This window comes from Mercenaria mercenaria, chromosome 7 (assembly GCF_021730395.1).
Source record: "Mercenaria mercenaria strain notata chromosome 7, MADL_Memer_1, whole genome shotgun sequence".
Lineage (NCBI taxonomy): Eukaryota > Metazoa > Mollusca > Bivalvia > Venerida > Veneridae > Mercenaria > Mercenaria mercenaria.
In genome coordinates, this window is record NC_069367.1 from 7,581,507 (window position 1) to 7,598,060 (window position 16,554).

Sequence of the window (16,554 nt, forward strand, 5' to 3'; positions counted from 1 at the left end):
CATTAAACCTCAGCCCGCTGGCGGCAAGACTTGTGATTCTGCATTGGCGACCAGCGCAGACCAAGATGGTCTGCACTGTTCGCTATTCAGTCAGTAAATGTCGTGAACACCCCTTCAAATAATAAATGGTACTGCCCAAATTGAATGATGGACCAGTTAGTTTTAGACATTTAGCAGTGTAAAGGTTAAACAATATGATCGAATTATATTGTTTTTATTCTACAATTTACAAAGTAATGCCAGACGGATGTGGTTACATATTTGTTTTATTTGTTCTAGGTTTGAGTTAATTTTGAAATTGTATCAAATATTCGCGATATACTTTGTTACAGGGTGATGTTCTTGGCAATTTTATGTATTTTTTGTTAATCTAAACAGAAGACAGAAAGAATGTCTGGCAGTAGATTTATCATTTATATCTAAAATTAACAAACAGACACCTGCTACTTATTAAATTAATTGGCACCCATCAGAGTATGATTTAACTATCATAAACTACAATAAAAAGTTAATAAACAACCTCAATGTCAATTACGCTGAACTATTGTCACTAATTGCGTGTAACTAAGAAACATTATAATAACAGTTTGTCCTAACACAATGCAAATAAAAGTCTCTAATGATGTTTTCTTGGATAATGCCAATAGTTAAATGTTCCTTAATAATGCCCACACCGGAAATTGTTGATCAGCACAAAAGAAGATCGATTTTGACTAAATTCAGTTTTAAAAAGCACTCTATCTTAAACAAATAATACAATGTCTCAGGCATTTAACATGAGGTACCTTTAGTCCTGCAGTGTCCTACATGTTTGCTCGGAATATTCTTGTTAAGCTACATTATGTTCTGTATTTCGTAGTCAAAGCTATGCAAGAATGTGTTTTGATTCTGACAATAAATCATTCGGTTTTTTTTTTCATGAAAAAAGAATATAATAAAGAAAATATGTTTCAACAGAAAGGTTTGATATACAGCGGGAAATATTTAATATAAAGTGATTTATGAACAGCAAATAATGCGAATTTAGTATAGATGTTTGCACAGATTATAAAATAATAAAAGATATGAAGAGTAAAAGAACGAGTAAAGACAAAAATTTTTTTACCTTCTCTGCTCTTCTTTAACCATGTCAAGATACAATCCAAAGATGATATTCTACTGAGAAATGACGAACTTGCACATGATTTTACCGCGAAGATAACACTATTCATTTTTTGATGCCAGTTTTTGGTTATTGTAATAGACTTATCTAACACAGATTCCCGGCAAAACAATAGTCAGTAGTGAACGCATTACATATACCAGCATTGATACCACTTTGTTCTAATATCATAAATGATATCATTCTGATACCCTCAGGTAGAAAGTGAGCTTTATCCAATATTAAATCTGTTATAAGACTCTATTATTCTCACTCAGTTTTATTAACGTTTCGGCCATAAGGCCTTTATCAAAATGACAAATTCCGAGAATTACTCTACATCATGGCGTCTCATAATATAACAACATTTGAAATACAAAACCGGAACTGACGTAACGTTATTAAACGTCAACGTCAAATCCCGCTAAAATCGATACACATTTATGATGCACAAGGACTGTCGTCTGGCCTAATGAAGTTAAGATTGAAAAATAGACTTAACGTGCAGAAACACATCAAGCTAGCGAAGTCCCAATGCTATCATGGGAGATAAAATTATATCCTAATCAATGCGTTGGTAGGACAATGAAATTTTATGTACCATAGATATATGACAAACAAAAAGCTAAAACAAACAAAGATACTCATAAAATTTTGCACTTTACCATTAGATCATTACTAAAATGAACAAAAATAAATTTAAAAGCGAATAGTTTATCATCAAACAAAATAGAAACTATAAAAAATAGGCAAATTTTACGTATAAAGGGAAGTAATTGCAAAAAAAAAAAATAAAAAACAGGGAAAAAAAATCTATATAAGTAACGGAACCAGCAAAATATGATAAGTATGTATTCGAAACTCACACAAGTGTGCGTTAAAGGTAGAAAAAAGGACATACTATATGAAAGAAATACATATTGAGAACATGTTAATAGGTCGTAACGACAAACAACCAAATTAATACAAAAACGCTTACTTAAAACCAAAATACCTCCGGATATAAAATGTTACTTAAGCATCAATTTGATTGAGTTTATTCATATTCTCTCCAAAGAACCCCAAGTTTCGCTTTCGTGTTAAGTCCATTTGGCGCCTCTGTCTGCAACTCGTGGATCCACGCAAGCTCCTTGATCTGTCGGTAGTATCTACTGTTTTCCTTATGTGTTCTATCACCGACACCCCGACATCACCTATGCTATGACCAGGCGTATTGAAATGTTCTGCCACTGGTTTCGTACGTTTCAGCCGTATGACCGCTTCATGTTCTCGCAATCTCTCCTTCTGCACATTAAGTCTTTTATTTTTTAATCTTAACTTCGTTAGGCCAGAAGACAGTCCTTGTGCATTATAAATGTGTATCGATTTTAGCGGGATTTGACGTTGACGTTTGATAACGTTACGTCAGTTCCGGTTTTGTATTTCAAATGTTGTTATATTATGAGACGCCATGATGTAGAGTAATTCTCGGGATTTGTCATTTTGATAAAGGCCTTATGGCCGAAACGTTAATAAAACTGAGTGAGAACTATAGAGTCTTTAAACATTTGGTACCCCTTAGGGTAAATACTGTGTTGAAATCTGTTATATGCAATATTTTCTTCTATTTGAATATTAGCCAATATTATTTGATTTTGCTATCTGTTACTCGATGGCAAATATTGTCGATTTTACTAGATGTACTTGTTTGTGTTTGTATTGTTTGCATTGGATCAAATGCTAGTTTAAACACAGCCATTACAAAGACACCACCGTGCTTTATTTATTTACTGAAAAACATTCAGTCAAAAGCGATAATGGAACGGAACACACGCACACATCAGTTATGGTCAAACTGACACTGAGACCTCTGATTCCCTTTACAGACTTTCGTGCTAATTGCGAATGCTTACAAGGCTTACTAATTTGTTGCTGACTTTAATTACGTACGGTATATGTGGGATATTGTGTTTTACATTTGGCTTAGTACTTTAAATGGTCATGATTTCCGATAATGTAACAGAACACTAATGGGAGACTTTGGTCAGTAAAAATCTTATTGATATTATTTCAAAACAATTACTGTTGAACATAAGTAACATATACGACAATATTCATCAGAATAATTTATTGAAGCAAAACCTTTTAACCGTTAATGGTACTGTTCAAATTGAAAAATAGACAAGTTCATGATAGAAATTTAGCAGGGTAAGGGTTAATGTTATCATGTCTAGCCAGCATTTCTGGATCTCTTCAAAGCACTGGTAATTTTCTATTTACTACTAACGTTTGCATGTTGTCTGTGATATTCGTCTTATCATACATTTAACAAAATGATCGAGGAATATTGTATCTATTTCACAATTTAACAAGTAAACACAGACGGATAGTTATATATTTGTTTCAGGCTTTAGTTGATTTTGAAATTTTATCTAATATTCATAATAGAATCTCTTACAGGGTAATGGTTTTGGTAATTTTATGTATTTTTGATAATCAGAAGACAGAAAACATGTTTGGCAGTAGATTTATCATTTATATCTATAAATAGCAAACAGACACATCTTACTTATTAAATTTATTGACACCCGTCAGAGTATGATTTAATTACAATAAAAAGCTAATAAACAGCCTCAATGTCAATTACGATAAATTATTATCACTAATTGCGTGTAACTAAGAAATATTATAATAGTTTGTCCTAACACTGTGCAAACAAAAGGCACTAATGATGTTATTTTGGATAATTGCCAATTTATAACTATTTACAGTTACATTTTGCCAATATACGATAACATCTTTAATTTTGAATAAAGGTAGTGATTGGCAATGTCTGTGCGGTTATGTGTTCTTTTTACATACAGGCACTACTCACATATTAATATTTGTTAAATATACACGCAAATACTTTTGGCCAGTACTGGGTTTGAAAAGTGGTTCTTTTTTATTTCTAATTATACTTTACAAAACTGTTTTAGTAAAACGGTTAGTTTTTCAGTGCTTCATACACATATACTACAAGATATGGAGATTTAAACAAAACGGTCAAGTGTTGTTGCTACAAATATCAAACTGTTTCATGTGATTGTAACATTTAAAAAAAAAATTCCATGAAGCCAGATATAAGATTAGTACAAAACAAAGGTAACTGTGCGTGTTTAGTGGCAACTCATAGTTAAAACTATGCAAACTTCTATGTACAATCAGATGAACTCCTTTTATACATTCCGAATTATTGTTTTAACTTTTTAAAGTTAAACTATTAAATGAAATAAATGGAATATGAAATATCAACACAGTTTAAAACGCAATATCTAGAATGAATTGTAGAAAAATGTCAAAATTTTGAATTAGTCACTATCATGCTTACGACTGATCATATAGCTGAGAGTAAAGAATTGGAGCCAGAGTCCACACGTTTATCATTTTGCAATACATAACACCTTAGAAGATTGCAAACGGTGACCACTTCAAAGATTTGCATTATACAATGCAATATTCTTTTTACGAAGTGAACATCACGGCAGAATAACTGCAATATACTGAAGAAAATTGCCGTCTCTGGATTGTATGTCATACTGAATGACGACAGGAAAAGAAATATAAAAATATGTTATCGATCTCTAGAGATATATATATATATATGATCTAATCTGACTACATTTTGGTTTTAAAAGTACTTTTTCTTAAACAACTAAATACAAAATCGCAGACGATACAGCGAAGTACCTTTGTAATGCAGTATCATAGTTGTTTTCTTAGAATGTCCTTGTTTAGCAAAATGAGCTGTACATATGAAATTTGTTCTTGCTCGGAAAATAAATCATTTACTTTTTGATAAAAGAGGAAGTAATAAAGAAAAAAAGGTTTCCACATAATGATTTTATTTATAGGAGGAAATATGTAATATTGAGAGATAAATGGACAGCAAATTATGCAAGTGTAGTAAGTTTGCACAGGTCATTATATAATGGAAGATATCAAGAGTAAAAGAAAGAGTACAGATAAACTTACCTTTAGGCTCTTCTTTAATAATCTCAAAGTCCAAGCACGACGTTTAAATGAGAAATGACGAAGACAATATTCAGTGTCTTACAAAGAAACGACTTTTATACACAGTCTCATAGTTTTGTTATTTTATTAGACATATCTAACACAGATTCCCGATAAAATAGTAGTCAATTTTGAACGCATTACATATACCAGCTTTGTTCTAATATCATAAATGATATCATTCTGATTCCCTCAGTAGTTAGTGAGCTTTATCCAGTATTGAATCTGTTATATTTAATATATTCTACCATATGAATATTACAGTCAATATAATTTTATTGCTATCTGTTACTCGATGGCAAATATTGTCGATTTTACGATATACACTTGCTTGTTATTGTATTGTTTGTATTAGTATTGTTTGAATTGGGTAATACGCCATCTTTAAACACATTAGCCGTGCTTTATTAACTTACTAAAAATCATTCCATCAAAATCGATAATGGAACGGAACACAAGCAAATACGTTATGGTTAAACTGACACTGAGAACTCTGAATCCCTTCAGAGATCTTTTTAACGAGACTTTCGTGATAATTGTGAATGCTTACTAGGCTTATTAAATTGTTGAGTACATATTTTTACTATAAATAATACAATTGATAATTATCAAAATTTCTAAATTTCAGTATAGAGGATATATTAAGGAATTTCTGGAAAACTGTATGGTTTTAAGTTTCAGTAATAAAGCGGAAAGTCGCGTTTAAGAAATATTGTTGAATAGTTCCATAAATTTATAGATTCAAAAATTCTTAATTTTAGTACAAAAGATATATGTAGGATCTTTTTTTAAAAAGATATTTTAGTTTCAATAATTAAGCGGAGAATCGTGTTTTATAAAAGAAATGTTGAAAATTCTGTATGTGTAACAGATGAGTAGTTGTAAACGTTATCAAACAAAACATTACTGTTTCTAAGTTCTAGTTGAGGGATAATGAGTCACCGATATAATCTTCAAATGATTCTGACTGCGGAACTATAATTTACTGGTAATGTTTCTGAGAAAAAGAACACACACTGATATATTCAGTCAATGTTAACTACAGTCTAATTCTCTCTGTTACCAAGATAATCGTTGAATAAAATTCCGTTGATCGAGATTAACCAAATTAAGTTGATCGCATTTCAGCAAATTATATTTATCTTAGCCATCTAGTTTCTGTTGTATGAGCTACAAACCAGATACAAACCCATTATTCAAACTGTAAGAATGTCTTAATTGAACTTTTATTGCCAAAAGTACTAATGCGTGTGCAAAACTGCCCTTCTCAAATTTGACATATCACTAAATGTAGATTAAGGTAAAACAACCAGACCTGTGTTTAAGCGCTATCTTGAAATTCAATTATTGTTATAATAGCATTCTGACTACAAAACAGATGTGAAGAAACATGTCAGACACGGTACAAAAATTTGCGTTAAGTTACAATAATTTTAAAGAAGTATAGTAATGAAGACATTTAGTTGAATCAACAACTACAGTACAGTGAAGCTTGTTTCATTGTATTAACTATAACGGACATGTGTCTTAAATGAATCTACGTGTTTATATATAATTAGAGGCATACGCTATATCTTATACAGAATTGTGGTCTGCATACATATAAACAAACAAATGCCTTAAAAGTAACTCGCGTGGTTTACATGCAAGAACATGTGTATCAAATAATTTTGTTTGATGTGACTTTTATTACTAAAATATATATTTTGTCAATGTCAATCATTTTACCACTAACCCCTTATTTTTCATCATTAATCAAATACCAAAAATAACTTGTTTAGTTTGATGCTTATACAAAATTTAACATCCAGCACTAAATGTTATGGTAAGGTCATATTCCATTTATCACCAAACAGCGTTATCACAGGTGATAATAAAGATAAAAGAAATAGTTTAATTGGAAGGAAATCGACCATTTTCAAATTGTTAAAATAGTTCCATTTTTAATGTCACAGACGATCATTATTATTTTAGTGCATTTCAAAACATTTGATGGAACAAATGCCCCCAAGACCTAGTTTTTTATATCAATAAATATAAGACTATAACATGTATTTCCAATTTCTCATTTCTCTGATATCAAGAAACAGTATATTTTGTATAAACATTATGACGACGTAATTATTTTGTTTTGATGATGCATTAAGAAAATCAAGGGTTGTTTATGCGTTAATGACTTTATGCTGCATGGTTTCTCAGTTTACAAATTGAAAACAGTTTATGCAGTGAGAAAACAGAACTTGGTTCACTTTTGCAAAAAGGTGAAATTTTGAATGATTATCCCAACAACGGGACAGCTAAAATCTTCTTTAAGTTCGGTTCCTGGTTTAAATACATTGCATTATTAATCACTGAAACAAAAACTAAGCAGGCAAATGTCTTCTCATATTGCGTAACCGATGTGAAACAAATGATCGCGTACAAATTATGATCCCCTGGGAGCATTTCTAGCATGTTGAATGTGCCAAATTCTTTGTGATGGCAGATTCTATACAGAAAAGGATACAACGGGGGAAAAACATTACGCAAACAAAGAATTTATTTAAAAAATAAACAAAAATAAAACGTAATTGCGTAATACAACCAAGAAGAATAATAGTAGACTCGGTTTGATTGAGTCTGTTCATGAGAGGTAATGAAATATGCAACACCTCTCACGCCCCCTAGCACCGGCTTAAGCGGAGCTCTATTACACACATGTTGAATGGACTCCATAAAACAAATTACTTGTCAGGAAGGGTAACTTTTATAGTGCCAAGCTTTTTTTCATATCCAATATTCCAAATACATTGTAAACCATTAAAAAGCTGTTCCAGCTTAATAATTGTGCAGTTGTACAAATGGCATACATATCAATCAACTGCCCTTTTGTTTCTCTTTACAAGGCTTGAACAAGTTTAAGCTTTAAGCGAATATATACCAATATATACCAAAGACAATTATTAGGTAGAGTAAATTTCCGTAATGATTATGGGCTTGAGGACGTGAGGAGTGTTGCACATTTCATTACTTCCCATGAACAGATTCAATCAAACAGAATCTGTTATTATAATGTTTGTTTGCGTTTTCTGTGTCGAAAGGATCTTTTCACAGATTATATTACCATCCATAGATTTTGCAGGACAAGAACCTATTTAATCTTCAAATGAACCATCCGACCAACCTATACTTTGAGTGATGCAAACTTCATAATATGATTTTAAGGTTATTGAAATAAGGGTAAGGATAGTTATTTCTTACCATTTGGAAATATATAATCATTGCAGACTTCAATAAATAATAAATACGAGAAATCTAAACCTATTATATTAAAAGTTGGTTATAGCAAGGCACTGCGTTTACTTTCTGTGACGCGGACATGGGTCGGCAAGGTGTGGGCGATGCCTTGATTGTCACGTATCTGTCGATTAGTATTTTTGTACAAAATGTAAAGGAAAAAACATAAGCATTTTTCAAATTGTAGATTCCGTTAATAACGTTGTTGCGGCATTTCATTCAATAATAATGTTCAACCAGTCACAATAGTTGATTTTCTATCTAAATTAATTCTTTCATGATTGTTTGAATGGAACATTCATTATATGTAGATCAAATCGTGAAATTGGTAAAATCCATCCATGATGCACTCTGTCTCCTCAGATTTTGAAAATTCACGGATGCTTTAAAAACTTAGCTTATGTGTTAAAATATTTCCGTTAGGCTTGAGTTGTTTTTTTTTGAAATTGTATCAATTATTAACTTTCTTATCTGCAGGATAATATTCTTGGCAGTAGTTTGTTTTTGTTTTAAATAATTAAATGTTAACAGACATCAAAAATCTTGTTTGGCAGTAGATTCATTATTTCTATCTTAAAATAACAAATACACACACACACACACACACACACACACACACACACACACATCTCACGTATTAAATTAATTCGCACCCACCAGATTATGATTTAACTACATAAAGAGTTAATAAACAACAACACTGTCAATTACGATGAATTGTTATCTTTAATTACGCTTAACTGAGAAACCTTTTGGCTTTCAAACAATTCAGATAAAAGGTTACGTTTAATTGTCATTGGATCTGCATCTGATACAGCTTCGTTATAAACATGTTCAATACACTTGAAAGCTGAACGCCCTGAGACTAAGATCAAATTTTATGAAATTTAGATATTTCATTCCTAAGGTAGTAATTGCAGTACAAATGTATACAATTAAACGTTACTCTTCAGGAACTTTATATCTCCACAAGCACTTTTAATAATTAGAAATATACCGAATACTCTCAAAAGCGTTTACACTTTAGTACCGCTGTTGAATTTAGATGTTAAATATCAGGAATTAAGATATATTCTGAAACAATATTGGTTTACCATTTTCATTATCTTGAATCGATTGATACCTGTTTTTTTCCAAAACATTGTAATTCTAATGTTCATCTGGGTACCTGTCCCTTTAATTCATATTGTACTAGTCATTATTGTATAATATACAGGAATTGCCATAAAATTTTGTTATTTTGGAACTAAATTGATTCATACATAAAACCACTTGAAATGTATATCTCCTACATATGTCCAAATGATAACAAGTTATCTCATGGTTCCATTTATCAGAAGACTAATTAAATGACACTATTTTTTCTATATTTTATAAATAGTGATTTTGCTTTTTTTCTGAAATACTTATCACATTTGGGACCAAGTGAAATTTAACATTAACTGTGCTACGAAGTTCGCAAAGCATTTATTGTAATAAGCAATGACTGTCACTGAGGAACCACATACTCTTTTTAGCCAAGAACGGTTTATTTTAAAGTCGAAATATGCACGCAAACACTGTAATAGACTTTAAACATTTTTTGTGTGTGTAAGGATTTGTTGCAAACAATTTGTCATTGTTTGGGTCAGTACTGTTTAGAAAAAAAAAACGGTAGTTTAAAATAGAAAAAGTGGAAACTCCACAGGTCTCTCAACACGACAAAAACGAAAATGTTGCAGGCTCGGTTTGATTGAGCCCGTTCGTGGACGGTAGTGGAAATGCATGCTACCGTCCACGCCCTCTAGCCCCGGGTTGAGCAGAACTCAACATTTACACATGCTACACCGTTACATGACTGAAATGCTGTTGAAAAACGGCATTAAGCCCCTCCCACCCCCACCACTAAAATATAAATTTTACATGTCTTTCTTTAGAAAGCATTGATAGTTTTGGTTTAGTAAAATAACATTAATGGCACAGATTTCAAAAACAGTCTTCATATTTACCAACGTCAACGTACAAATAAAATACAAGATACATTCATATACATACTGTTTTTATGAATACTTCCCTGTAACTTTTGATTGCTACTTTTATATATATTTCATTGATACAAGATATTAAATACGTAAGAATAACGAAGGACAATTTGTAGTTCGTACTCGTATATTGTTCGATAGAAATATAACAGCTTCTAGATAAAATTAGTTTAAATTCGTTTTGAATATTTATCCATGGACTTCTATTGTACTCTCCATTTTTGTTTACAATTTCACAATGAAACACCATAAAACACGGAATATTAATAGGCAATAAAATCCACAATATATAGGATAAATAGTGAGAAAAATGTAAAATCTAATATTAATTCACCTACCAATAGTATTGTTACGACAGATCATGTTGCTGAGAAGAAAGCACTGAAGCTATTGTCCCAAAGTGGTTTGCAAATCGCCAATCATATCGCAGATTAATGCATCATATGTGTCTGAAGCTGTATCAAAAAATGAAAATGAAATCACCGCTCGCGAGAACCTATTGATGAGACATACTAACACGTGATCAGTCACATGACATCTTGTATCAACAATATTCAACCAATTTTCTATCAGCAGAGGAGTAGCAACTGGGAACTGATAGAACAATTCCATGGACAACACTTATTCGGACGGCTGCCATCTGCACATTATATAGAATAAGATAACAAATATATATACAAATTTGGAAAAAAAACACCATTCTTATAGGCCATTAACGAAAGAGCTTCACACATGCTCGTAATGTATTAGTGAAATAAATACTGCAAAAAATTGTAAACTTGACACCTCTGAGACTTGTTTTTTATTTTGACGCTTTCAGAATTAGTCTGACCTTTGCAAAGAAACTGTTGTTCCTTTTATATTGTTTCGCTCCGCTTTCATGACAACGAACATAAATAAATCTGGTAATAAATCAAGTGACTAAATTTCTAAAATTAACTAAGCTCGTATCTAAAGGTTTTTCATAAAAAAGTAGTTTATGTACTTTTTCAAGCCCTTGGAACATAATCTTCAACTAAAATTGTGTTGATTTAAACCGAGCCAGTGATAAAGATCAGTTTAACAAATTGATTATGTACAGTCATTTGATTTGATTCGTTGACTCTGGTTTCCTTTGATGCACTTAATGCTTCCGGAGATTCTATTCCCACCTCTTTTAATATGGAAAATCTACATGAAGTGTTAGGAAACTTACCGCTTCGTGTACAATGGAACCTCCTTAATCCGAATCCCTCTAATCCGGAAAGCTCTCTAAACTGAACGAATTGTTTGGTCTCTAATATTTGTATTCATTCTCTATTGCAAAATTACCATTTCAATTCGAAACCTCTCTATTCCGAAAACCGAACAAACTTTTGAGATCTGTGTATCAACTTATTTATCAGTGATTCTGATCTTAATCTTGATCATTTTTGACATTTTTGAGTTTACTACAATTACTACATGCCTGAAAATGCGCATAGTTTATTTGAACAGAACTTCATAAGAATAGATATTTGTGATAAATACTGCCAATGTAATAGATACTTATAAATTTATATGTCTTTTATTTTCCACGCATACTTTTGTGCAATGTGGTTAAAGCAGGGATTTGATTATCTGTAAGTGGTACTTAACCGGATCATTAGAATTACAGGACATGTAAAATATTATCTTAAGCTACCTTCTGCAAATATGGAAATAATGAATTCAATATCAAATTTTATAATTGATATTGAAAAGTTAAATTAACATGAAAATTGACATCACACTAAACAGATCTCTATGGAGCTTATACAATAATTATGTTTATTAATCCTGGATAGACACATCATGTATAACAAAAAGCATAAATTTTTCGTCTAGAATAGAAACCTTTCTAATCCGAAAACCCCTCTAATCCGAACTTTTAACCGTAATCTACTAGCTATGGATAGATAAAGTAGCCCAGAGGAATCACCATATGACATTAATGTGTCTATGTGAACCGAAACAAACAAATACGCAAACATATAAATTTTGATAATGCATTCATCATAATGCCGATCCATTGTGCGTAATGTGCTTAACGTAGACGCTTTCTAACTTAAGGGCACTAACTTATCAGAAAACCAAATAAACAACTATAATTACATAGAGAAATTTTATATCAGTGTAAATACAACATAACATGTTTCACCATAAGATTGCTTTCGTTCGGTGTGTTGGAAAACATACTGAACAAAACAGTCAGCTGGAGTTTATAATTTTAATGAACAGAATCTGTAACAACTTAATGAAACTGTTTTACTGAAATTACAAGTTTCTCTGATATAAGCAAATCAAAATTTCAAAAGTATTGAATCTTGAAAATTTTAATATTCTTCATTTTACTATCTAATCATGAAGATAAAATGTCACAAAAATGGACATAAAAGTATTTTTTTTCCTGAAAACTGACGAATGCCATTTATTACAATAAAGAAGTGCAAATGTAAATATTTCTCAAGAAAACGCACAAATAACACACATTGTTTAAGGTACTGACCTACTGATCGAATGGCAACGAGAAAGGGAGACAAGTTTAAGGTATAAGGAATTAATGCTATACTTCTTAAGAAAGTTTTAAAAAACTTAATTACTGACGGACTATTATAATGCTCTTACTGCAGAGCATGAAGACCGTTATTTTGTGTCTGTTATCATTTTCGTTGCTTGTTATGTCCTTTACTGATCAATTGTACATTTTTGACATTTAAGAATGTTTTATTTTTTAAAATCATTAAGTTTATATGACATCATGGCTATACCATGTTGAAAGTTTGAAATGGCATTAATTACATATTGCTCTGATCATACGCTTAGTGATAAAAGTAACAGTTTCGGATTTAAAAGACAACGGCAAAATAATAATGGCGGGTTAGCTATTATTTTCAGAGCATTATCTATCCTCCACTTGTTTCAAAAAGAAATATCAGTCGTTTGGTAGAAATAAATTATTCACTTGTTTAATACCGTGGTTGCCCAGAGATATTTTGTCAGCAGATTAAATAGGTTCTGTCTTCTGCAGCCCAAGAAATTGACTGCTACAATTTAACTGCCAACATGTCTAAAATACACAAATTAATTGTTTCCATTGCGATTGTAAATATATTTTAAGTCATTTTTACAGTAATCTTGTTTCAATAAAATTCAGTTTATGTCGTTCACTTGCAGACAAAATGAAACATTTCAATTTGACATTGACTTCATTCGGTTGTGTTTACTTACTGCTTTTTTAGAGGAAAATTACGAAATTTAAAAAGAAATTTGAACTGGATTTACATTTGTTGAAAGAAAACAAATTTATTGTATAATTAGTTGATGTCTTAATAAAGCGATTTATTTGCCTCAGTGCAAAACTGAATATATTTTGTCTAGTGAACAGATGCGTGGCCATAATTAAGAATGTAATTTACGGGAAAATTATGTCCTGTTCAAACATGTAAAACACGATATAATATATTGTACGTCTTTTCAATGGATTTTATACACACGTATAAGTAAACATTTATTAATATTTTTCACTCTTTATTAACTAGATGCACGCCACTTTGAAATTTCAATGATGTACAGAAAGGTGAACATAATTTTAAATAGTACTCAATAAAAAGACATTCTTTTCAAAAGTTGTGTGATGTTGAATGCTTAGGACACTGTCATCAAACTCTATGCAAACCCCGTTATTGCCCAAGACATGACGTATTTTTGGTAATTTATTTATTATTTCCCTAAAAGCAATTTTTAAATATAGAATGTGATGTCAATAAATACTGACATATTATGTAGATATTAAGTAGATGTGAATTATAATAAGCGTCAGTAAATGAAAGAGAACAGTTACCAAAAAATGTCAAATGAAATAAATGAACATAATAATAACTTCTAAAGTTAAACAAAGTAAATACATAAAAGATAAAACGTTGAAAACGTTACTGTATAATTATTAAAACTAATAATAAAGTGCTTCATAGCCTCCATGAAACTAAGCTATATAATTATGAGGATCGCCGTTGTATGAAAAACAATGTTAGGGCTTTGCGATCAGCACTGTTTTGCGACCAGCATGGATACAGTCTGAATCCGGTTATCAGTTTCAAACAAGTGCTTAATTTGATAAACGAACAGTTTGGATGTGTGGATAATCGAATAGTACGGATGTGCATTGATCTAGATCCTTGCTGGTCGCAAAATCCTATCCCTGGATTTCGCACGAAGGCGCTCCAGTATTTTTGGATAATGGAGATTATAGTGGATATGGAAAGAAACTGAACCTAGACCATTATTTATCTATTTGCTACTGTCATAGAAATACATTTGACATACATAACATCTTAGGTTGAAACTTTATTTTACTCTTGTGGTGAATATATATTTTTCTGTCTGAAAAATATCTAATACAATGTTTATAAGCAATAGTTTCGCGAAAGATAAAAAGGAGTATTTCAAAATGAAGAATATTTGAATGTTTATTGATTGAATTCAGATGTGTTTGTACAATTTTTTTCCCAGAACATGTTTATAGAACACGGCATATTTATCACAGTTTCACCAGGTACTAAGATAATAAGTAAAAGGTAGAAAATTGTTTTGTTCTCAGTTACAGTTTTAAGTATGCCAGCTTCTTCGTACAATCAGACTAATTTCTGTATGAGGTTTGGTAATGGACTCATAACATTTTCCATATAAGTTTTTATTTTAATATAAGAAACAAAACATAATTATAATACAGAATATCTGCACACAATGTGATCCCCAACATCTACAATAGATTGTAAAAGGGGTAAAATCCAAATGAAGTCACCAACCAAGACTATGATGGCGACTAAGAATAAGTACTTGGATCAACACAAATTTAAAAGAAAAAATAGTTGCTACCTTGGGATTTTATGTCATAGTGCATGACGACGGTAGGAAAACAAATACAGAAATGAATTATTGACCTCTAGTTATTTCAAAAGAAAATCGATTTAGACTAAATTCAGTTTAAAATTTGAAAAGCACTCCATTTTAAACAAATGATACAATATCACAGGCATTACAGTGAGGTACCTTTTGTCCTGCAGTATCCTATTTGTTTGCTCAGAGTTGTCTTGTTAAACTATATAATGTTCTGTATTTCAGATTCAAAACTTTACATTCTGGTTGTTTTTTTATGAAAAGGGAATATAATAAAGAAAATATGTTTCAACAGAAAGGTTTGATTTACAACAGGGAATATTTAATATCAAGTGATTAGTGAGAATTTAGTATATATGTTTGCACAAATTGTAAAATAATGGATGATATCAACAGTGAAAGAACGAGTAAAGACAAACAAATTTACCTTTACGGAAGGCTCTGCTCTTCTTTAACAATGTCAAGATACAATCCAAAGACGATATTCAAGTGAGAAATGACGAACTTGCGCGTGATTTTACAATAAAGATTACAGTGTTCAGTTTCTAAGAAAAGCGACTTTTATACACAGTCAAAGTAATTTTTTGTTATTTTGATAGATACATCTAACACAGATTCCCGGCAAACCAACAGTGAGTTGTAAACGCAGTACATATCACAGCACTGATACCACTATGTTCTAATATCATAAATGATATCATTCTGATTCCCTCCGGTAGAAGGTGAGCTTTTTCCAATATTGAATTTGTTATATGAAATAGTTTCTTCTATTTGAATATTACAGTCAATATGATTTGATTTTGCTACCCGTTACTCGATGGCAAATATTTTCGATTTTACTAGATGTACTTGTTTGTATTCGTATTATTTGCATTCGGTCAAACGCTATTTTAAACACAGCCATTACAAAGACACAACCGTGCTTTGTTTATTTACTGAAAAACATTCAGTCAAAAGCGATAATGGAACGGAACACACGCAAATCTGACACTGAGACCTCTGATTCCCTTTAGAGATCTTTTTCACGGGATTTACTTACTAAATGCGAATGCTTACTAGGCTTACTAAATTGTTGCTGACTTTAATTAGATATGATATGAAAGTGGAACTGCTTTTCAACATTTGGCATAGCGCTTAAATGGTTATGATTTCCGATGATGTAACAGAACACTAATTATAAAGAACATA

At 31.2% G+C, this 16,554-nt stretch overlaps 1 protein-coding gene across 6 annotated transcripts in view; it reads right to left on the reverse strand.

Moving 5' to 3' along the window:
• Window positions 1-16,554, reverse strand: part of LOC123554992 (gastrin-releasing peptide receptor-like) — a 180,805-nt gene that overhangs the window by 143,395 nt on the left and 20,856 nt on the right. Inside the window, exon 1 of one of the 6 annotated variants that reach the window (XM_045345488.2) lies at window positions 15,794-15,989. The exons of 3 other annotated variants lie outside the window; for them this stretch is intronic. The gene's annotated coding sequence lies outside the window, so the exon portion shown is untranslated. Of the gene's footprint in view, window positions 1-1,105; window positions 1,250-10,808; window positions 10,883-15,793; window positions 15,990-16,554 lie in introns of those variants that run through there. 2 more of the 6 variants (XM_045345487.2, XM_053547491.1) reach the window with 2 other exon arrangements.